At 36.5% G+C, this 23,114-nt stretch overlaps 2 non-coding genes across 2 annotated transcripts; both read left to right on the top strand.

Moving 5' to 3' along the window:
• Positions 1 to 3,620: 3,620 nt before the first annotated feature.
• LOC127747848 (small nucleolar RNA R71) lies at positions 3,621 to 3,728 on the top strand. The gene has a single exon (XR_008009795.1). It is a non-coding gene; the product is annotated as a small nucleolar RNA R71 (small nucleolar RNA).
• Positions 3,729 to 17,932: 14,204 nt separating this feature from the next.
• On the top strand, positions 17,933 to 18,039 carry LOC127748297 (small nucleolar RNA R71). Its single transcript, XR_008010234.1, has one exon. It is a non-coding gene; the product is annotated as a small nucleolar RNA R71 (small nucleolar RNA).
• The last annotated feature ends 5,075 nt before the right edge of the window (positions 18,040 to 23,114 follow it).

Raw genomic sequence — 23,114 nt, 5'->3', positions numbered from 1 at the left:
GTCTCTTCCTTGCCTTTGTTGCTCCTCCCTCAAAGCCCTTTGATCTTCTCTAATCTCATTGAAAATGATGGAGTGCTCTTGGTGTTCCACCCTTAATGGGTTCATGTTATGACTCAATCCTTCTAGAAAAATGTTGAGTTGTTCCCAATAGTTGTTTGGAGGAAAATGCATCCCTTGAGACATCTCAGGAATTTCTTGATGATGAGCTTTCTCATGCGTCTCCAGAGATCCATAAATGGGCTCTCTTGTTTGCTCCATCCTCTTCTTAGTGATGGGCTTGTCCTCTTCAATGATGATGTCTCCTTCTATGACAACTCCAGCCAAGTTGCATAGATAGCAAATGAGATGAGGAAAAGCTAGCCTTGCCAAGGTGGAGGACTTTTTGGCTACTTTGTAGAGTTCTAGAGAGATGACTTCATGAACTTCTACTTCCTCTCCAATCATGATGCTATGGATCATGATGGCCCAATCCATAGTTACTTCAGATCGGTTGCTAGTAGGGATGATGGAGCGTTGGATGAACTCCACCATCCTCTAGCTACAGGCTTAAGGTCCAGTCTTCTCAATTGAACCGGCTTGCCTTTTGAGTCTCTTTTCCATTGAGCTCCTTTCACACATATGTCCATGAGAACTTGGTCTAACCTTTGATCAACGTTGACCCTTCTAGTGTAGGGGCGTGCGTCTTCTTGCATCATAGGCAAGTTGAACGCCAACCTTACGTTCTCCGGACTAAAATCTAAGCAATTCCCCCAAACCATTGTAAGCCAATTCTTTGGGTTTGGGTTCATGCTTTGATCATGGTTCCTAGTGATCCATGCGTTTGCATAGAACTCTTGAACCGTTAAGATTCTGACTTGTTGAATAGGATTGGAGAGAACTTCCCATCTTCTTCTTCTAATCTCTTGTCGGATCTCCAGATATTCGCCCTTTTTTAGCTTAAAAAGGACCTCAAGGATCACCTTTTTCTTGGCCGCAACTTCATAGAAGTGGTCTTGATGGTATTTTGAGATGAATCTTCCATCTTCCATGACTCAGAGGTGGAAGCAATTGCCTTCCCTTTCTTTTTTCTTGAGGTTTCTCTGGCCTTAGGTACCACCAATGGTTATGGAAAAACAAAAAAGCTATGCTTTTACCACACCAAACTTAGAATGTTGCTTGCCCTTGAGCAAAAGAAGAAAGAATAGAAGAAGAAGAAGAATAAGATATGGAGGAGAGGGAGAGAGGTGTGGGTTTCGGCCAAGGGGGAGAAAAGAAGGTTGTGTTGTGTGAAAATGAAGAAGGATGGAGGGGTTTAAATAGTGGAGGGAGATGGGTTTGGGTTCGGTCATTTAGGGTGGGTTTGGGTGGGAAAGAGATTTTGAATTTGAAGGTAGGTGGGGTTTATGGGGAAGAGTGGATGGATGTGATTGGTGAAGGGGTATAATGTTATTAGATTGTGTGAAGAAGAGGGAAGTGGGGTAGGTGGGGATCCTGGGGGTCCACAGATCCTGAGGTGATCCTGTGGGGTCCACAGATCTTGAGGTGTCGAGGATTTTTCATTCCTACACCTTTTAGGCATGTAAAATGCCCTTTGTATGCAATCCTAGCGTTTAACGCCAGACTGATGCTTGTTTCTGGCGTTAAACGCCCAAATGTAGCCTGTTTCTGGCATTTAACGCCATCCTGATGCTTGTTTCTGGTGTTAAACGCCAGCTTGGTACTTGTTTTTGGCATTAAACGCCAACAGCTCTTTCTCCTGGGTGTGCTTTTTCTTCTGCTATTTTTAATTCTATTTTTAATTTTTGCAATTGTTTTGTGACTCCACATGATCATAAACCTAATAAAACATTAAAGAACAATAGAAATATAGATAAATAAAAATTGGGTTGCCTCCCAATAAGCGCTTATTTAATGTCAATAGCTTGACAGTGAGCTCTCATGGAGCTTCACAGATGTTCAGAGCATGTTGAGGGCCTTCCAACACCAAACTTAGAGTTTGAATGTGGGGGCTTCTCAATACCAAACTTAGAGTTTGGTTGTGGCCTCCCAACACCAAACATAGAATTTGATTGTGGGGGTTTTGTTTGACTCTGTATTGAGAGAAGCTTTTCATGCTTCCTCTCCATGGTTGTAGAGGAAGATCCTTGAGCTTTAAGCACAAGATAGTTCCCATTCAATTGAAGGACTAGCTCTCCTCTGTCAACATCAATCACAGCTCCTGCTGTGGCTAGGAAGGGTCTTCCAAGGAAGATGCATTCATCCTCATCCTTCCCAGTGTCTAGGATTATGAAATCAACAGGGATGTAAAGGCCTGTAACCTTCACTAACACGTCCACTACCAATCCATAAGCTTATTTTATTGACTTGTCTGCCATCTTTAATGAGATTCTTGCAGCTTATACCTCAAAGATCCCCAGTTTCTCCATTACAGATAGTGGCATAAGATTTATACCTGACCCCAGGTCACACAGAGCCTTCTCAAAGGTCATGGTGCCTATGGTACAGGGTATTAAGAATTTACCAGGATCGTGTTTCTTTTGGGGTAAAGTTTGCTGAACCCATGTATTTAGTTCACTAATGAGCAAGGGAGGTTCATCTTCCCAAGTCTCATTACCAAACAACTTGGCATTCAGCTTCATGATGGCTCTTAGATATTGAGCAACTTGCTCTTCAGTTACATCTTCATCCTCTTCAGAGGAAGAATAGTTCTCAGAGCTCATGAATGGCAGAAGAAAGTTTAATGGAATCTCTATGGTTTCTATATGAGCCTCAGATTCCTTTAGGTCCTCAATAGGGAACTCCTTTCTGTCTGGATGACGTCCCATGAGGTCTTCCTCATTGGGATTCACGTCCTCCCATTCCTCTTTGGATTCGGCCATTTTGATTATATCAATGGCCTTGCACTCTCTTTTTGGATTCTCTTCTGTATTATTTGGGAGAGTACTTGGAGGAGTTTCAGTGACCTTTTTACTCAGCTGGCCCACTTGTGCCTCCAAATTTCTAATGGAGGACCTTGTTTCATTCATGAAACTTAAGGTGGCCTTAGATAGATCAGAGACTATGTTTGCTAAGCTAGAGGGGCTCTGCTCAGAATTCTCTGTCTGTTGCTAAGAAGATGATGGAAAAGGCTTGCTATTGCTAAACCAGTTTCTTCCACCATTATTAAAGCCTTGTTGGGGCTTTTGTTGATCCTTCCATGAGAAATTTGGATGATTTCTCCATGAAGGATTATAGGTATTTCCATAGGCTTCACCCATGTAATTCACCTCTGCCATTGCAGGGTTCTCAGGATCATAAGCTTCTTCTTCAGAAGATGCTTCTTTAGTACTGTTGGATGCCTCTTGCCATCCATTCAGACTCTGAGAAATCATGTTGACTTGCTGAGTCAACATTTTGTTCTGAGCCAATATGGCATTCAGAGCATCAATTTCAAGATCTCCCTTCCTCTGAGGCGTCCCATTATTCACAAGATTCCTTTCAGAAGTGTACATGAACTAGTTATTTGTAACCATGTCAATGAGTTCCTGAGCATCTGCAGGCATTTTCTTTAGGTAAATGGATCCACCTGCAGAATGGTCCAATGACATCTTAAACAAGTCAGACAGACCATCATAGAATATATCCAGGATGGTTCATTCTGAAAGCATGTCAGAAGGACACTTTTTGGTCAGTTGCTTATATCTCTCCCATGCTTCATAGAGGGATTCACCTTCTTTCTGTCTGAAGGTTTGAACATCCACTCTAAGCTTACTCAGCTTTTGAGAAGGAAAGAACTTGGCTAAGAAAGCCGTGACCAGCTTATCCCAAGAGTTCAGGCTATCTTTAGGTTGAGAATCTAACCAAACTCTAGCTCTGTCTCTTACAGCAAAAGGGAAAGGCATAAGCCTGTAGACCTCGGGATCAACCCCATTGGTCTTAACAGTATCACAAATCTGTAAGAATTCAGTTAAGAACTGAAAAGGATCTTCTGATGGAAGTCCATAAAACTTGTAATTCTGTTGCATTAGAGAAACTAATTGAGGCTTTAAGTCAAAGTTGTTTGCTTCAATGGCAGGGATTGAGATGCTTCTTCCATGTAAGTTGGAATTTGGTGCAGTAAAGTCACCAAGCATCTTCCTTGCATTGTCTTTGGGTTCGGCCATGTCTTCTTTTTTTGAGATTCTCTGTAAGGTTTTCTCTGGATTGTTTTGCTTTAGCTTCTCTTAGCTTCTTCTTCAGAGTGCTTTCAGGTTCAAGATCTGCTTCAACAAGAATGTCCTTATCCTTGCTCCTGCTCAGATGAAAAAGAAGAGAATAGAAAAGAAGAGAAATCCTCTATGTCACAGTATAGAGATTCCTTTATGTGAGTAGAAGAAGAAAAGAATAGAAAAAGGAGAAGAGAAAAATTCGAACACAGAGGAGAAGAGAGGGTTCGAATATTTAGATGAAGAGAAGTGTTAGTAAATAAATAAATAAATAAATAGAAGGAGATGAGAGAGAGGAGTTTTCGAAAATTGATTTTAAGAAAAAGAAATTATTTTTGTTTTTATTTTAATTATTAGTTAAAATCAAAAAATGAAGAAAAGGAATAAAATAAAAATTAAAATTTGAAACAATTAGTTAATTAAAAAGAATTTTGAAAAAGGGTGAGGAATTTTCGAAAATTAGAGAGAGAAAAGTAGTTAGGTGGTTTTAAAAAAGATAAGAAATAGTAAAACAAACAAAAAGTCAATTAGTTAGTTGAAAAAGATTTGAAAATCAATTTTGAAAAGATAAGAAGTTAGAAAAAGATTTTTGAAATCAAATTTTTGAAAAAGATATGATTTGAAAAAGATATGATTAAAAAGATATGGTTGAAAAGATATGGTTGAAAAAGATTTGATTTTTAAAATTAAAATTGATTACTTGACTAACAAGAAACTAAAAGATATGATTCTAGAATTTAAAGATTGAACCTTTCTTAACAAGAAAGTAAGAAACTTCAATTTTTTTTGAATCAATCATATTAATTGTTAGTAAAGTTTTTGAAAATTATGAAATAAAATTAAGAAAAAGATTTTGAAAATTAATTTTAAAGAATTTTTGAAAATAAAAAAAAAAAAAGAAAAAGAAAAGATTTGATTTTGAAAAAGTTTTGAAAAGATAAGATTTTTAAAATTGAAATCTTGACTTGACCAACAAGAAACAACTTATTTTAAAATTTTTGACTAAGTCAACCCAAAGATTTTGAAAATTTATGAGACAAAAAAGGGAAAGATATACATTTTTTTTTTGAATTTTTAATTAGGAGACAGAAAAACACTAGTATGACCAAAACATGAAAAGTTTGGATCAAAACCAATGATGCATGCAAGAACACTATGAATGTCAAGATGAACGCCAAGAACATTTTGAAGATCATGATGAACATTAAGACTTATTTTTGAAAATTTTCAAGAAAAGAAAACATGCAAGACACCAAACTTAGGAATTTTCAATGTTTAGACACTATGGATTAAAAAATGCATATGAAAAACAGCAAAAGACACAAAACAAGAAAATATGAAGATCAAACAAGAAGACTTATCAAAAACAACTTGAAGATCATGAAGAACACATGCATGAATTTTCAAAAAATTTTTAGAAAATTAAAAAGATGCAATTGACACCAAACTTAAAAATTGACACTAGACTCAAACAAGAAACATAAAATATTGTTTTATTTTTATAATTTTATTATTTTTTTGGATTTTTCAAAAATAAATTTTGGAAAAACGAAAACAAATAAAAAATTTTGAAAGATTTTTGAGAACTTTTTGAAAAGAAAATTACCTAATCTGAGCAACAAGATGAACCGTCAGTTGTCCAAACTCGAACAATCCCCGGCAACGGCGCCAAAACTTGATAGGCAAAATTGTGACTCATACTTTTCACAACTCGAACAATCCCCGGAAACGGCGCCAAAAACTTGATAGGCAAAATTGTGACTCATACTTTTCACAACTCGAACAATTCTCGGTAACGGCTCCAAAAAAACTTGGTGCACAATACCATGGTTCACACACATTCTTCACAACTTCGCACAACTAACCAGCAAGTGCACTGGGTCGTCCAAGTAATAAACTTACGTAAGTAAGGGTCGATCCGACGGAGATTGTTGGTATGAAGCATGCTATGGTCATCTTGTAAATCTCAGTCAGACGGATACTAATGGTTATAATGGTTTTTGAATATAAAGATAAATAAAGCATAAGATAAAGATAGAGATACTTATGTAATTCATTGGTGGGAATTTCATATAAGCGCATGAAGATACTGTGTTCCTTCTGAATCTCTGCTTTCCTACTGCTTTCATCCAATCATTCTTACTCCTTTCCATGGCAAGCTGTATGTTGGGGGATCACCGTTGTCAATGGCTACTGTCCATCCTCTTAGTGAAAATGGTCCAGGTGCGCTGTTACCGCACGGCTAATCATCTGTCGGTTCTCGATCATGTAGGAATAGGATTTACTATCCTTTTGCGTCTGTCACTACGCCCTACAGTCGCGAGTTTGAAGCTCGTCGTAGTCATTCAATCCCTGAATCCTACTCGGAATACCATAGACAAGGTTTAGACTTTTCGGATTCTCAAGAATGCTGCCAATGGATTCTAGTTTATACCACGAAGATTCTGATCAAGGAATCCAAGAGATATTCATTCAAGCTTATTTGCATGTAGAACGAAAGTGGTTGTCAGGCACACGTTCATAAGTGAGAATCGTGATGAGAATCACATAATCATCACATTCATCAGATTCTTGAGTTCGAATGGATATCTAGAATAAGAATACGTGTGAATTGAATAGTACTTTGCATTAATACTCGAGGTACAGCAGAGCTCCACACCTTAATCTATGGTGTGTAGAAACTCCACCGTTGAAGATACGTAAGTGATAAAGGTCCAGGCATGGCCGAATGGCCAGCCCCGAATGTCTAGGAACTAAACATCCCCAGATCATAGATAGATACCAAGATATAAATACAATAGTAAAAAGTTCTATTTATACTAAAGTAGTTACTAGCGTTTACAGAAATAAGTCTAAGTGCAGAAATCCACTTCCAGGGTCCACTTGGTGTGTGCTTGGGCTGAGCATTGAAGCTTTCACGTGTAGAGGCCTTCCTTGGAGTTAAACATCAAGTTGTAACATGTTTTTGGCATTTAACTTTGGTTTGTGACGTGTTTCTGGCGTTTTACTTCAGAATGTAGCATGGAGCTGGTGTTGAACGCCAGTTTGCATCATCTAAACTCGAATAAAGTATAGACTATTATATATTGTTGAAAAGCCCTGGATGTCTACTTTCTAACGCAATTAAGTGCGCGCCATTTGGAGTTCTGTAACTCCAGAAAATCCATTTCAGGTGCAGAGAGGTTAGAATCCAATAGCATCTATAGTCCTTTTTCAGCCTCCTATCAGATTTTTGCTCAGGTCCCTCAATTTCAGCCAGAAAATACTTGAAATCATAGAAAAACACACAAACTCATAGTAAAGTCAAGAAATGTGAATTTTGCAAAAAACTACCAAAAAAATAATGTAAAAAAACGTATAACTTATCCGCTCATCAGCTGTGCTAAAAATTGGTTGCATATATGATTGATTCTTGGTGAAAATTTGGTGAAATTTTGATGAAATTTGATAAAATTCAAACTTTGAGTTCATGTTCTTGGAGCAGCTGGAAAACGAAACCCTAGCCCTAATTTGGCATTCAATTTGTGTTAAAATTATGTAGAAAAGATGGGGTTTTAGTGGCTGCTAATTTATTTTGAATTATGGTAAAAATCGGTTGTTGAAAAGATTGAAAAACGGGTAAAAACAGAGAAAAATCTGAAGAATTTACGAAGAACACGAAGAACACTTTGAGTGTGGTGAAGAACAATGAAGAAACCCTTTAGATCTTAAAAAGGGCAAGTAAGTAATTATTTTGGTGTTTGAGGGGTTATTTTGTAATTTCCAAAAGTTAGGGTGGTTAAAGTAGAAATATTAAAAGTTACGGGTGGTAAAAAGTAAATTTTAAAGGTTAAAAGTTAAAGTGGGGGTAATTTGAAAAAAATAATACGAAAAAGGCTGTTTTCTGGAAAAGCTTTAGAAAGACAACTTTAAGTGCAGAATCTCATAATTACCTTCATAAAACACTTAGGGAGTGGTAAGAACATATTAGTGAGGCAAAGATAAAGGAAAGATAAGAAGTTAAAGAAAAGATAATAAGAACCAAAGAAAAGTCTGTAAAGTTTTAATAACAAAAAAACAGACAGAGATTAGTGAACGAACTAGGGCAACATAGTTAGTCCTTGAGTTGCAAATAGGGTTAGGTATTATATGAAAAGTTAAACTATTTCAGTATAGACTTAATGAACCTATACTTGGGATAGGCTAACTATTCATACCAAAATTTACATAAGCTTTAAATACATACGTTAAGCAGAGAAATCAGAGAAGAGTAGAGAAACGTAGAAAACAGAGTAACCAAGAGTAAAGTAAAGAGGTAATGAGAAAAAGAGTAATATAGATACAGAGAACAGAGTAATCAAAATAGAGTAAAGAGACTAAGAGAAAAGAGTAAGCAGAGCAGAGTAAAGCGACTAAGAGAAAAGAGTAATTAGAGCAGAGTAAAGAGACAAAGATAAAAGAGCAGCAAAACACACGAACTGATAATGTTAAATACGGGGAGATAATGTTGTGTGCGGTAAAATCCCACGAACTGATAATCATTGATTATGGGTATAACCCACGAACTGATAATCATTGATTACAGGAATAACCCACAAACTGTTGTATGTTGATCTCGGGTATAACCCACGAACTGAAGATTACTATATTGTTGAGTATTGATCTCGGGTATAGCCCACGAACTGAGGATCATTGTTTTGTTTGTGAATTGATCTCAGGGAAACCCACGAACTGAGGATCATTGTTTTGTTTCTGAATTGATCTCGGGGACGCCCACGAACTGAGGATCACTGTTTTCCCTTGTGCGTATATTATGGGGTCGAGCTTTGCGCCGACTGCCGGTAGTCACGAAGGAGTGGTACTCTTACCACCGACACATATGCACTAAGGACACAAAGGGAAACCATATCTGGGACTTGTTCCTAGGTAATGTCGGGATGCAGGGTGTAAACCGACACATGAGCTCATGGCATGCATAAGACAGACATGCATCATACTTGGTGTGCATTTTCTCTGTTATGATTGTTGAATGATTGTATACTTTGTTTGTTTGTATTATATTCTCTGTGTCTGTGTCTTATTTTCTTGTATTCTTTCGTTAGTGTTTTGCTTTCTGTTTTCTCTATTTTCTCTATTTATCTGTCTTCTGTTTATTGCTTCTCGGTATTCTGTTATTTGTCTGCTAAACAACACAGAATTAATGAACGTAACTAATAACCTCAACCCTATTAAGAACTCCCCAGTTCTTACCCCTTCTCTCTCCCTTCCCCCTCAGATGGAAGCAAGAGTACCCTTCCGCAGTTCGTTGATGATCATTCTTCAAAGAGAGTTCTGCTCTAGGTAGTCTTCTGAGTCTAGAGTGAACTCCGTTACATGTTTATATGTATATACTGTGAGACCAGCCAATGTCTGCACCTGTTTGTACGTGAACTTTAACTTAAATCTTGTGTATGAGACTCCTGTTGTGTGGCTACTTGATCAGGTACTAGAGAGACATCATATGGCAATGTCTGGTCGTGCAGAGGAGTAACAGACGATATTCTACCTTTTGATGACGTTCCACCTGACTTGAGTTTTGAAGACTTAGAACGTACTTTCCCTCACTTTAGTATTTTAGAGGGACTAGGTGAGTATAGGGTCTAGGCTAGCCTGGGCGCCAGCTTAGGGACTTCTTGAATAGGTCAGGGCTTGGGATGTTGTATGTATATATATGTATATAGTTATTATCTAGTTATATCTAGGGGTGTTCTAATTAAAAGTCTATACCTAAATAAAGGCTGGATCACTAAATGTTATTAACTGATTGTGATGTATTTATGTGTAGTTGTTTATAACTGTTTTATCTGTTATCAATTATGGAATGATTATGAATGATTCTGTCTATTAATCCAAACGTTTAAAAAAAAATACCTCGCAAATTAACTACAATTTTAACAACGAATCAGACTCATATGATAAATAATAGATAATAATCAGGAAGACAAATTGGTAGCGCTCAGTTTCCGATATGATCTAGGCATATTGAAAATTGGGTCGTTACACGTACGCGTTGCTTCACAAAATCCTAGTCCGCATACGCGTCACCCACGCATGCGTGTCGCTCGTCTCCTGCACCAGTCACGCGTACGTGTCGTCCACGTGTGCGCGTCGCTGCGAGCTTCTCAAAACTTCAACTTCTTGTGTTCCTTCCACTCTTGCATACTTTTTATCCATCCTCTAAGCCATTCCTCCTCACGCGTACGCATGGGTAACGCGTGCCCGTGGCCTTGAGTTCAGCAATTCCTCATTTCTTCATGCATTCTCCACTTTGCATGCTTTTCTCCACACCTTTTCAATCCAATCCTTGCCCTATAAACTTGAAATCGCTCAACAAACATATCAAAGTATTGAATGGAATTAATGTGAACTAAATCTAGCAATTTTAAGGCCTAAAAAGCATGTTTTTACTCTTAAGCACAAATTTAGAGAGATTTACAAAACATGCTATTTCATTGAATAAATGTGAGATAAGTTGATAAAACCCACCAAATTCAACACAAGATAAACCACATAATTGGGGTTTATTAGTGTGATTTTTTGACATGTACTTTCGGGAAGAGTTTTGAAGATATACTTGCTGAATTGAAGGTAAAAAAATAGTTATCTTATCTAGATAATGCATTATAAAGAAACAATGTGTTTCATAAAAGAGACCATGAACTACATTTTTTATTATGTAGACGTGCTTTACAAATAAGCATGCTGTTGAGTTGAATAGCATCACAGGAGGAAATGAAGTTTATAGAATTGCACATTACAGAGCTTCTTTTTAAGAATCTGCCCAAAGTCCCAACATAGGAGATGGTAACTGTTGTTTCTTTTTTGTTTAGTTTTGAAATTTTCTTAGCATATTAACATACCTTATTTTTCTAAATTACTATCTAACGACTTGGGAGTTCTCAGTTTCTTCTTAGTAGACTTAGATTATTGTATGCATCTTGATATTTTCAGTATTAGTTGAATATTCAGGCAAAATAGCTAATGATTGTCTAGATGGGGCAGAGACTAATTCAAAAGACAATTTAGTTGATATATCCTCCATTGGAATCGACACTCCCAAGTAGTTTGATATTAATAAGGTTCTGAAAGAAAACAATGAAACTTTAGATAACAACAAAGGCAAGATGATGTACATGTTGCAAAAAAGGGCTTCAATTTGATAAAAAGGCCATGATTTGGAGATGACTTATCAGATCCTGTGTCACGTGAAGGCAGTAGACAGAGTATTTCTTGGCTAGATCAATACGATATTGAAGAGAAATTTTGATATTTTATTTTAAGAATTAGGTTGATTCCCTTGATTTAATGGTTTGGGTCGTAGTATTACATATTTGTCTACCTTAAGAATTTCTTGATTTATTCTTGATTGACCTTTATTTTGATTTTATAAATTCATATGTTAACTTATTTTTTTATTTTATATTTATACTTCATGCAAACTTAAAAGATCTTATAGTAAACCAGAAAATATAATTAGTAAATTTGTCCACATGAATAATCACAATATATTTTTTAATTCATTAATTTTTTTAAGTAAAACAAATAAAAAAATAGTTAGCAGTTTAAGTAATAGTGATTCAAACATATTTTTGAAGAAAGTAGTGAGAACTTAAAAAGATTATACTCGGTTGGTTTTTTAAAAGAGGAACTCTCCAGTTAAACGCATTTTGCGGCGGTTGGACAAAAACCGCCGCTCCACGGGAATGTGTCCATTTGCGGCGATTCCACCACAACCGCCGCTAAATACCAAACTAATGGCATCTCCTCTCTTTTTTGCCGCAGCAACCGCTGCCATTATTCATTTAGTGGCAAAAGTTCTATAACATCCGTTAAACCACTGCCGCTATCTGCCGCTATTGAGTAGTGTTTCAGGCTAAATTATAAACAAAAAATATCTTTAACATAACATTGAATAATTAAAGAGATTATAAATTACACATAAAATTAGTTTAATTTGAATAAATAATGCTACACATCCAAGACTTTTTATGAATCAATTCCTACTAAATTAAATAATAAGACTTGAAATACACATGCACTTGCACACCATATTCTTCCGTTGCGTCACAGAGACCGGGAATTTTATGAATTTATGTAATGATATAGTGTTCTTTATTGAAGTCAATTTTTAACTTGTTTTCTTTTATTTATTTGATTTAGTTTCATTTATTTTCTTTGAATTTTGTTATTATTTTACTTTTAACATTTTCATTGTCTTTTTTATTTCATTATTTATCTCTTTACTGTTTATCATAAGTCAAACCACTAGTAATTTCGATATAAATTGCTTTGACACAGTAATTGAGTAATTCTTGGATCGAGCTCATTCTTTTTCATAGAGTCCCATCTGCTCCCTAATATTTGAGATCTTAATACAAGCTCGTTTTCGACACCACCTGCCGAAGTCAACAAAAAAGACAAGTGAAATGAATTTTTTCAACTGCCAGTGATTTTGATTATAGAAGCAGAAATGGGTAAGTCAAAGTTGAAAAAGATGGCACAAAAAGCCTCGAAGTCGAAAGGTAGTTATTGCCTTCTCTGATCATCAAGGCTTGCTACTCGACCTTCAAGCAGAGTGAAGGACACGGGTGCAAAATTTGAGGAGCAAACTGAACAAACGTGAGACCTAAAAATGAAGCAAGACGTGGGTGTCAAAACTTGGGGATCAAGATTCTTCAAAATCAAGACAAGGTCGAGATTGAGGAAAAGGAGGAAATAAGACTGTGGAAAACATGATTCATTATCAATCAATCTTCATGGTCTAAAAATAGTAGAAACTCAAAAGATTTTGGAACTTTAATAAAGTACACTAGATCATCACATAAACTCATAAAATTCCCAGTCTCCGCGATGCAACGGAAGAACATGGAGTGCAAGTGCATGTGAGACTTAGAAGTCAACTTTTAACTTGTTTTTCTTTTATTTGTTTGATTCAGTTTCTTTTATTTTCTTTGAATTTTGTTATTTATTTTACTTTTCACACTTTCGTTGTCTTTTTTATTTCGTTATTTATCTATTTGTCATTTATCATAAGTCCGCCACTAGTAATTTCGACATAAATTGCTTTGACACTATAATTAAGTAATTCCTGAGTCGAGCTCACTCTTTTTTAGAGGATTTGTATTTTCTCCCTAATACTTGAGATCTTGATACAACCTTGTTTCGACACCACCTGTCAAAGTCAACAAAAAGAATGAGTGAAACAAATTGGCACGCCCGGTGGGACCCTAGGTTAATTTCATGTCAAGTAGTGTATGTAATTACGCAGTGGTAAGTTAATCATGACTGATAGAGCTTCAACTTTGATGGATACATCGAATAATGATAGTGGAAACTCCACTAGAGGCCTTGAAATAGAGGCAGTCCCTTCGACGAGTCTTTTAAGCCAACGATCAATAGAAGGCATTCGAACAACCATACCCGTCATATGGCCTCAATATGGGCTACCTCCAAATTATTCACCACCTTTGTAGAATCCTAGTGCCATATATTGCGGAGGTATAAACACTATAAGAAATAATCCATTGTATAATCCAATACCTCCTTCGGGTTATCCTCCAATGAGTACACACAATTAATACTACTCTTACATGGCAAATCATAATGCCTATCAACCATTCAGAAACAACCCTCCATATCCTGGGTTTGTGGCCATCCCATAATCAAGTCCTATAGTGTCGAATATCATTTTTACACAAGATATTGGAGCCCCTAGGGTGTCAATAGGAGGGACCCAGACTTCAATATTCTTCGAGATGCCGAAACAGATTCATATAGAGACATCTTCACCTAATATAGTCAAATCATTGGCTATATTTAGGAAATAAATCAAGGATAGCCATCATGATTTAGTAAATATCCTGACACAATAGATGACTGCAACATTAAATCCAATGTTAGAAAATAATAATGCTGGAATAGAGTAAGTTGCTTGACGAGTCAATCATATTACGAGAGCAATTAATCTATCACTAGCCCAACCTTTTGGGGGAGTTCATGTTAATAATCCTCCTATCATTTTGAACAGATGAGATGATCCAAATAAGGTATTGAATGAAGCTAGAGCAAATAATACTGCTCAAGCTTATGGTCAAAATATATCTCAAGCAGTCGAGCAAATCCTAAATAGAGCAGGATTGAATATTTGGATGACGAATCAGCCTTATTTTATATTCCCTTTTCCATATTATTCTTGTAACCTAAACTCCCAAGAGGAGTCAAAACCCCTAAATCCCTCATAAAGTTAAGAGTATTTTTACTTGATTTTCAAACTTGCAACTTAATTCGATCCTCAGTTGGGTCCAATTAGAAAGAAGCTTTCATGATCAATTCTTTAGGGGAGAAATGAAAGTAACATTGGCAGACTTATTCACAAAAAAGAGAGAAAAAGCCAAGTCAATTGATGACTGTCTTATTCAATTAAAAAATATTAGAAATAAATGTTTCACACCTATTTGAACCTGAGATAGTCAAGATGGCTATCAATGGGCTTGGGTTTAACATTCAAAAGAAATTGGTGAATCAACAATTTCTCGACTTAGCCCAATTGGTTGATAAAGTGTTGCATATTGAAAAATTAAATAAAGAAAAAGAAAACAAGAGTCGAATAAAAGAAAACCCTTTTTCAATAAAAAGGTTAATTATTTTGACTCCATGAGTGACGAAGAGTCGAACAGTGAATCTACTTTTGCTGTAGAATTAAAAGATAGACCTCCTTATGTGTGTCGATCTCTTAATTCAGCAAAAGATAAAATTCCTTTGTCAGGGGAGGGGGAGAATTATTCTTTTGACCTAACAAAAATTGAACAGATCTTCGACATGTTGCTAAAAGATAAACAACTTGTACTTCCTGAAGGGAAGAGAATGCCGTCTATTTCGGAAATAAGAAAAAAAAAGTTTTGCAAATTTTATCAAGCTTCTGGACATTATACTAACAATTGTGTCATTTCATGGACTTGATAGAAAAGGCTATTAATGAAGGTTGACTTATGTTTGTTGATAAGCCTGAAATAAAAGTGAATTCTGATCCCTTCAAAGTCACATCAAATTTTGCTAAGACAGAAGAAGTGGCGTTCATAGTAAACACGGCTTTTGTAGAACCAGTAAAGAAAGATGAACAGTTCGAACTGGACATGTTTGAAACAGAAAGTTCTACTTATCCATAGGCAGGAGAAGATATGCTAGATTTTTTGTTAAGACAAAGGGAGGGGGAAGGAAATATAGCTATATATCCTTGTTGTAGTGCTTTGTTCGACACTTCAGCTGTAAAAGCTTTCGATTCATATAAAAAGAGTAGAGAGCTTGTTCATCAAGAAGAATTAAGACAAACTCAAATAAAATAGGGGACCAAAGGTCGAGAGATTGTGGTTGCTCCTGTCAAACAGCACATGTTCACGGTGGTAACAGTCGACTAGAAACCCCAGGGGGTGTCGAGTCGAACTAGGGTTCCTCCATCCAATGTATCGAATAATAAGTGGATACAGAACAATGCTCCAAACTACTCCAGGAATTATGATTTCAGCATTCCTAGAGGTGGTTATGGAAATTGGGCTGGAGCCCAAAAAAGAGGAGGCTCTACACGATAAGTAACTAGAAGGGGTAACGGTCGAGGAAGGTATCTGATGAGTGGATATTTTATACACTTTTTGGCATTATTTTCATATAGTTTTTAGTATGTTTTATTTACATTTTACTAATTTTTCATAGGTTTTAGTGCAAAATTCACATTTTTTGATTCTACTATGAGTTTGTGTGTTTTTATGCAATTTCAGGTATTTTCTGGCTAAAATTGAGGAGCTGGAGCAAAAGTCTAATTCAGAGGCAGAGAAAGCACTACAGATGCTGTCTGGATCTGACCTCCTTGCACTCGAAAGAGCTTTTCTGGAGCTACAGACATCCAATGGAGCGTTCTCAATGGCTATGGAAAGATAACATCTAGGGCTTTCCTGAAATATATAATCTTTTATACTTTGCTTCAGAATAAAAGGCCCAAAATTGGCATTCAACGCCAGCCATCTACTCCAGTCCAGGCGTCCAGTGCCCACAAGGGGCTAGCCAGTGTTCAAACACCCAAGAAGGACCCCCAAGCAGGTGTTCAACACCCAAGGAGTCTCCTAGCACGTGGATCTCAATCATGCTCAGCCCAAACACTCTCCAAGTGGGCCCCGAAAGTGGATTTTAGCACTAAAAGACTGTTTTACCCTTTTTATGTAATCCTTAGTCATTAGTTTTGTATTTAAAGTAGAAGATTACTCTTTGTTAAGGATCTTCGCCCATCTTCCCCCACTTTACATGTTTATCATTATATTTTCTATTAGTATGAGTTTCTAAACCTCCTAGGTTGAGGGGAGGAGCTCTGCTGAGTTTTATAGCTTAATAAAAGTACTACTATTCTATTTCAATTTGTGTCTGATTCTTTATTCTAAGATGTATCTTCGTTCTTCGTCATCATGAATGCGTTAAACTGGCACAAGGTTATCTCATTCTACATCGGTTCAGAGTGAGTCTTTCATCGGACAATGATGAACCACTAGCTTGATTATACATCTCTTAGATGGCTAATCCACGACTTCGTTGGGGAGTTCTCGAGCAACTAGTTCAGCCAAGATACGGGGAGATTAGAGTCTTTGTGGTAGAGGCTAGAACCAAAGGCGCAACATTCTCTGATACGGAAGATTCGACCTTGTCTATGGCATTTTGAGTAGGATCACTAAGGAGAATGAACTGCAGGAGCTTCACCCTTAATCAAAATAGATCCGTATTAACCCTGGGGTTCAGATATGGAGGAGCATTGGTGACCTCTCAACTGGTGTTGATCATATACAACCTGTCATAGAAGAAATCATTCACAGTTGTAGAAGACAGTAAGACCGGAATTAATCCAGAAGAACAAAGCATCTCCAAGCCTTAACTATCTTCTTATCACTACTTATAATCAAATATAGTAATTCCATCTTATTCCAATTTTATGCATTTAAACAAACAAACAACTTTTTTATCCGCCTGACTAAGATCTACAAGATAACCATAGCTTGCTTCAAACCACAATCCTCGTGGGATCAACCCTAACTCACCTTAGGTATTACTTGGATGACCCAGTGCACTTGTTGGTTCAGTTGTACGAAGTGTGGGAATTCGTGCACCAGTATCAACGCAATTTTCCAAAAAAAAACTCCCTTCATTCCAAAGGTTGTGGCCTAAACACAAAATTCTTATGCCGATACCTAGGGGCCATATTCAGAATTGACCAAAGAAAGTAAATCACCTCAAAAGTAGGAACAGAAAGGAGACCTGGTGTTAGAGGAATCAAACGAGATATCAGTTGTGAAGTCAATTCCCAAAGGAAAAGAAGAGGAAGAGGCCCTAACAGAAACCTTCGACTCTGGTTTTAAGTTTGATCTAGATGTGATGTTTGGAAAAACTCGTTTTGGTTATGTTGCCACAGTCTCGGTCCTTCCTTTCGACTTTCAGGATAATCCTGAGGGGCATTGGAATTGCCTAGAAGAAGACTATGACGATATAATTCCAGGTAATGAGTGCCTATTTGTCGAAAATGGCATGATTAAGGAAGGGTTATTTGAAAGGGAAGATCACTAAAGGTCATCTTCGACCATTTCACATTAAGGTAAAAGTCGAAGGATTGATGATTAATCAAATTTTGGTCGATGGTGGGGCAGCAATTAATTTGCTACCTGAAAGTAAGTTTCCATTATTCCATAAAATGGTCGAAGATTTAATTAAGACAATTTGAGATCATATCAGGAGGGCATCTTCTGATCAGCTACTTGTAGCTCTTCCAAGCTTCAAAGAAGGATTCTCCCTCTTTCTGTCTAAAAGCCTGGACTTCTACCCTAATCTTGCTTAACTTTTGAGGTGGAAAGAACTTGGTCAAAACTTCATTGACCACTTTCTCCCAAGTGTCCAAGCGCTCCTTAGGCTGATAATCCAGCCATAGCCTTGCTCTGCCCCTTACAACAAAGGGGAATAGCATGAGCTTGTAAATCTCTGGATTTACTCCATTAGTCTTAACAGTGTAACAGATCTGTAAGAAATCAAAGATGAATTTGTTAGGGTCCTCCTGCAGGAGTCCATAAAACTGGTAATTCTATTGTACTAGAGTGGCCAGTTGAGGCTTAAGCTCAAAGTTGATTGTACCAATGGCAAGTTTGGAGATGCTGCGCCTATGGAAGTCAGAATTGGGTGCAGTATAAAATCCAAGGACCTTCCTTGTGTCTCCTCCAGCTTTTAGGTTAGCTGCCATTGTTGTATCTGCAGTTTCTTGCTCAAGAGCTTCCCTGAGATTCCTTCTGGCTTTACTTGCTTGAGCTTGCTGCAAACGTCCTCTTAAGAATCTCTCAGGTTCAGGATCAGGTTCAATAAGGGCTTCTCTATCCCTATTCCTACTCATAAAAAAAAAGAAAGAAACCAAGAAGAGTAAAAGAATGGAGTCTCTATGTCAGAGTATAGAGAGCTCCTTATGAGAAACTTAGATAAAGAAAAGTGAAAATAAAGGTGTCTTTTATTTAAAAAAAAGTTTTCAAAAATAAAGAGGGGCAAATGGTTTGAAAATTTTCGAAAAAGATGAGAGAGAAAGAAGTTAAAAATTTTCAAAAAGAAGAGAGAGAAGAATTAGAAAGACACCAAACTTTCAAAATTAAAAGAAGCTAAAACAAACAATTAACTAACAAGATTCCAAAATAAGATAGAAGATTTGATTTTAAAAAATTTTTAAAAATTAAAAAGAATAAGTCAAAAGGAAATTTTGAAATTCAAAAATTAAAAAGATAAGGTCAAAAGAGAGAGAAAAATGAGATATGATAAGAAAAGATTTTGAAATTCAAATTTGAAAGAAAGAAAAATGAAAGAAACACCAAACTTAAAAGTTGAAAACAAGATAAGACAACAATTAACTAACAAGATTTGAAAATTAAAGATGAGATTTTCGAAAATTGGAGAGAGAAAGTCAAATAAAGATTTTGAATTTCAAATTTGAAAGAAAGAGAAACTAACAAAATACTAAAATTTTAATAATTGGATTTAATATGAAAATAAAGATAAGATAACAAAATTTTGAAAATTAAAGAAAAAGATAACATAAATATTTAAAGATAAAAAGATAAACAAGAAAATTAAATTTAAACAACAAGATTACTAACGAAACACCAAACTTTAAAAATTTTCAAATCAAGAAAGAAAAAGATTTAAAGATTTTCGAAAATAAATATTTATTTATTTATATTCCTTTTTTGAATTTAAAAAGAAAAGAAAAACACTAGATGGACACCAAACTTAAAGATTTTGAAATCAAATAAGACTAAATTCGAAAATTAGAAGGGAAGAAACACTAAAAGAAACCAAAGTTAAAGTTCTAAAATCAATTAGAGGAAAGTACAAAGAAAATTTCGAACAAGAAGAATGAAATCAAGACGAATTTTCAAAAACCAAGAGAAGAAAAATCAACAAAAACCAAAAGGACACCAAACTTAAGATTTGACACAAGATTCAAACAAAGGAAAAAGATGACTAAAGATAAATTTTGGAAAAATTATTCGAAAAGAAACAAAGAAAGTTTGAAAATTTTAACAAGAAACTCAAACAAAAGAAAAACTAGTAAAAAGTACCTGATCTAAGCAGCAACACAACCGGTAGTTTGTCAATCACAAACCATCCCCGGCAACGGCGCCAAAACCTTGGTGCATGAAATTGAACTCACACAACTTCACCGGCAAGTGCATTGGGTCGTCCAAGTAATACCTCAGGTGAGTGAGGGTCAATCCCACGAGAATTGTTGGATTGAGCAAGCAGTGGTTATCCTGCATATCTTAGTCAGGTGAATAAAAAGATACCAGCTGTTGTTGTAAACGCATAAAATAGAACAGTAAAGAAAGCAGTAAACAATTGATATAAAAACAATAATGAGAAATCAGTTAAGGATTTGGAGATGCTTTATCTTTCCAGATTAATACTTCTTACCAACCACTTTAACAATAAATGATTCATTCCATGACAAAGCTGTAAGTGATTAACGCCATAGGTCATGGTCAATTAATCTCCTCTAATTCATATCAAACGCCGTTTTCGATGGTGTTTTAATATGAACAAGGATGAAGCTCACGCAATTCACTCTCACTTGACCTTACTTAAAGTCCCACAAACAAGGTCAGATCTTTTAGATCAGAGAATGAAGCTCAATATTCTAGCCTTAGTTCCACAAGAACCTCATCACCCATAACAAACAAGATTTTATGTCACGTATCCTAATTGGCCCAGATAAGTTATTGGTTCAGGTGATGTATTCTCAAGCTATAGCTCAATACTAGCCGGGTCAGGACTCGCAAGAACTCACATAGAATAAGGGGTCATACTCTCGTTCCACCCTAGATTCATTAAGATGAAGAACGATAATACATCATAGAATAAAATCAAACACATATTAAAGGAGAAAAAGTAATAATATTAATCCATAGGACAAGCAGAGCTCCTAACCTTAACCTAGGAGGTTTAGTTGCTCATAATTTACAAGAAAAACTTAGATGTCTGATGATATATAGCTCGATTCTAAACCTAAGGGATCTTCTCTTTAAATAGAAGATTCTAACCCTAAAAGATGTTAATTTTAATTTAAAAAGTACAAAAATAAAATTACATAAGCTAAAAAGTGCTAAAATCCACTTTGGGCCCACTTTAGTTGAGTGTTTCGTCCAAGCCTGGCGTTCAACATGGAGAATGGGCGTTGAACGCCAGTTAGGGGGTGAATGCGCTGCTCCCTTGGCCCCTTGGTGGCCTTGAACGCCAGCTTTAGGCGTTCAATGCTAGGCTTGGTCCTTCTTGGGCGTTAAACTCCAGATGTGGGAGTTCAACGCCAGTTATGGGTAGTGATCTGGAAAAGAAATATAGACAATTATATATTACTGAAAAGATTTGGAAGTTATCTTTCCAACGTCGTTGAGAACCTATCAATTGGACCTCTGTAGCTCAAAATATGATCGTTGGAGTGCATGGAGGTTAGGATTTGACAGCATCTACTATGCTTTCTTCGTGTCTAAACCAGACTTTACAAATTTCGCCAATTTCACCCAAAAATCCCCTAAAATCATAGGAAACACACAAAAATTCAAAGTAGCATTCAAAAGATGAATTTTGCACTAAAACATAATAAAACATTGTAAAAATTAATAAAATATAACTAAAAACATTTTGAAAATGGTATGAAAAAGTGTATAAGATATCCACTTATCAGGAAGTAATGGGGACGTTGGATGTAGTGGTTGCAGCAATAATGGTGGATGAAGATGAGGCAGCTGTAATTGCTGGAATGCTACTAGAATGAAGGCTAGATTGAATAGCCATGGAGTAAAATTTTCAAGTGAATAAGGGTTTGCAAGAAAGCAAGAAAATCTTGAGAAAGACGAGTTTCTGGGAAGTGTTTAATGAGAATATAAAAAGGATTTTGAACCAATGAAAAGCCCATTAAAGCCCGTTAGAAATGTTTAAATTCCCATAAGACATCGCTGTAGTTCCTTTAGAGGAATAAACTTGTCGAGCTTTGGACAAGAAATTTTCTAGGTCGAAGTCGATCTCATCAAAATTCAAACCCCTAGCTTTTGGAGATGGAACATCTGGCAGTGGTTCCCTATGTTGATCGACAAATCTCTGTTCCGACAATATGAAGTGGTGCCTTCATTGACGAATTTTTGTGTCTGAAATCCAAGAAAGCATAGGGATCAGGTGGCATCCGAAAGGAATGTAACACTGAAAATTTAAATAAAAGAAGTACCATTGGAGAAGAGGTCGAAATATGAGTTGTTATGGTCGATGATGGATTTTGAACCAGAGTTAGAACAGGGGCAGACAGACCAACAGTTGGAGTAGTTTGAATAAGCTGAAAAAATTCTATTTCAGCATAAGCAAGTTGATCCACTTCTTGATTAGGAGGATTGTCAACATTAACAACTGATGAGGGAAAAACGATTCCACACAAACACACCGGCAAGTATACCAGGTCGCATGAAGTAGTAAGACAATAGGAGAGTTGTCTACACGTATGTGTCAAAACGGAGTTTTGCACGTATCCGTCGCTCACGCGTTGGCGTATCTGGCCAAAATATGCATCCACGCGTACGCGTGGTCCACGCGTGTGCGTCGATTGCAATTTTTCAAATCCAATTTTGGGTTGCTCGTCGCAGACGTTGGAGGCAACGTTTAAGGTAGCGTTGGACCTTCAACATTGGTTCAGTCATGCTCACGCATAACCCACGCATACGCGTCGATGGTGAATTTTGCCATTCTACGCGTGTGCGTAGCTCATGCGTATGTGTCTTTTACATATCCACGCGTACGCGTCATCGACGCGTACGTATCACCCAAAATTTTTTGGCTCTAGCTTTTGAAAACCATCGAAGACGTTGAAGGTAACGTTGGACCTCCAACGTTCTCTCCAACGTCAGCACCAGCAGTCTTGCAAAATTTTCCAACTCCACGTTTGAGGCAACGTTGGCACCACTTTTTTCTTCCAAAAATGTTGCCTGCGACGTTGGTGGATCAACGTTGCCACCAACATTGCATCTTCCTATTTTTTTGTTACTTCTTTTTTGCCTCATTTTCACCTACAATCAATCAAAAAATTGCCTCAAAGTTTGTTATAATCTTGAGGTATTTGCATCATTCATAACATCTAGTAAAATTAGCATAAAACTTTATGAAAAAGCACATAAACAACCATGTTCAATTGACTTAGGAAATGCCTGAAATTTCAATCCAATTGCTTACTTATTGCTCAAGAAAGTGCATAAAACCTATTGAAACAAGTGAAAAATGCTTGTGAAACTAGCATAAGATGACTTGTCATCACAACACCAAACTTAAATTTTGCTTGTCCCCAAGCAAGTAGTGAGACAAGAAAAAGGAATGAAAACAGATAAGCATATATGTCCT

Source organism: Arachis duranensis, chromosome 5 (assembly GCF_000817695.3).
Source record: "Arachis duranensis cultivar V14167 chromosome 5, aradu.V14167.gnm2.J7QH, whole genome shotgun sequence".
NCBI lineage: Eukaryota > Viridiplantae > Streptophyta > Magnoliopsida > Fabales > Fabaceae > Arachis > Arachis duranensis.
This window is presented reverse-complemented; position numbering and strand designations above follow the sequence as displayed.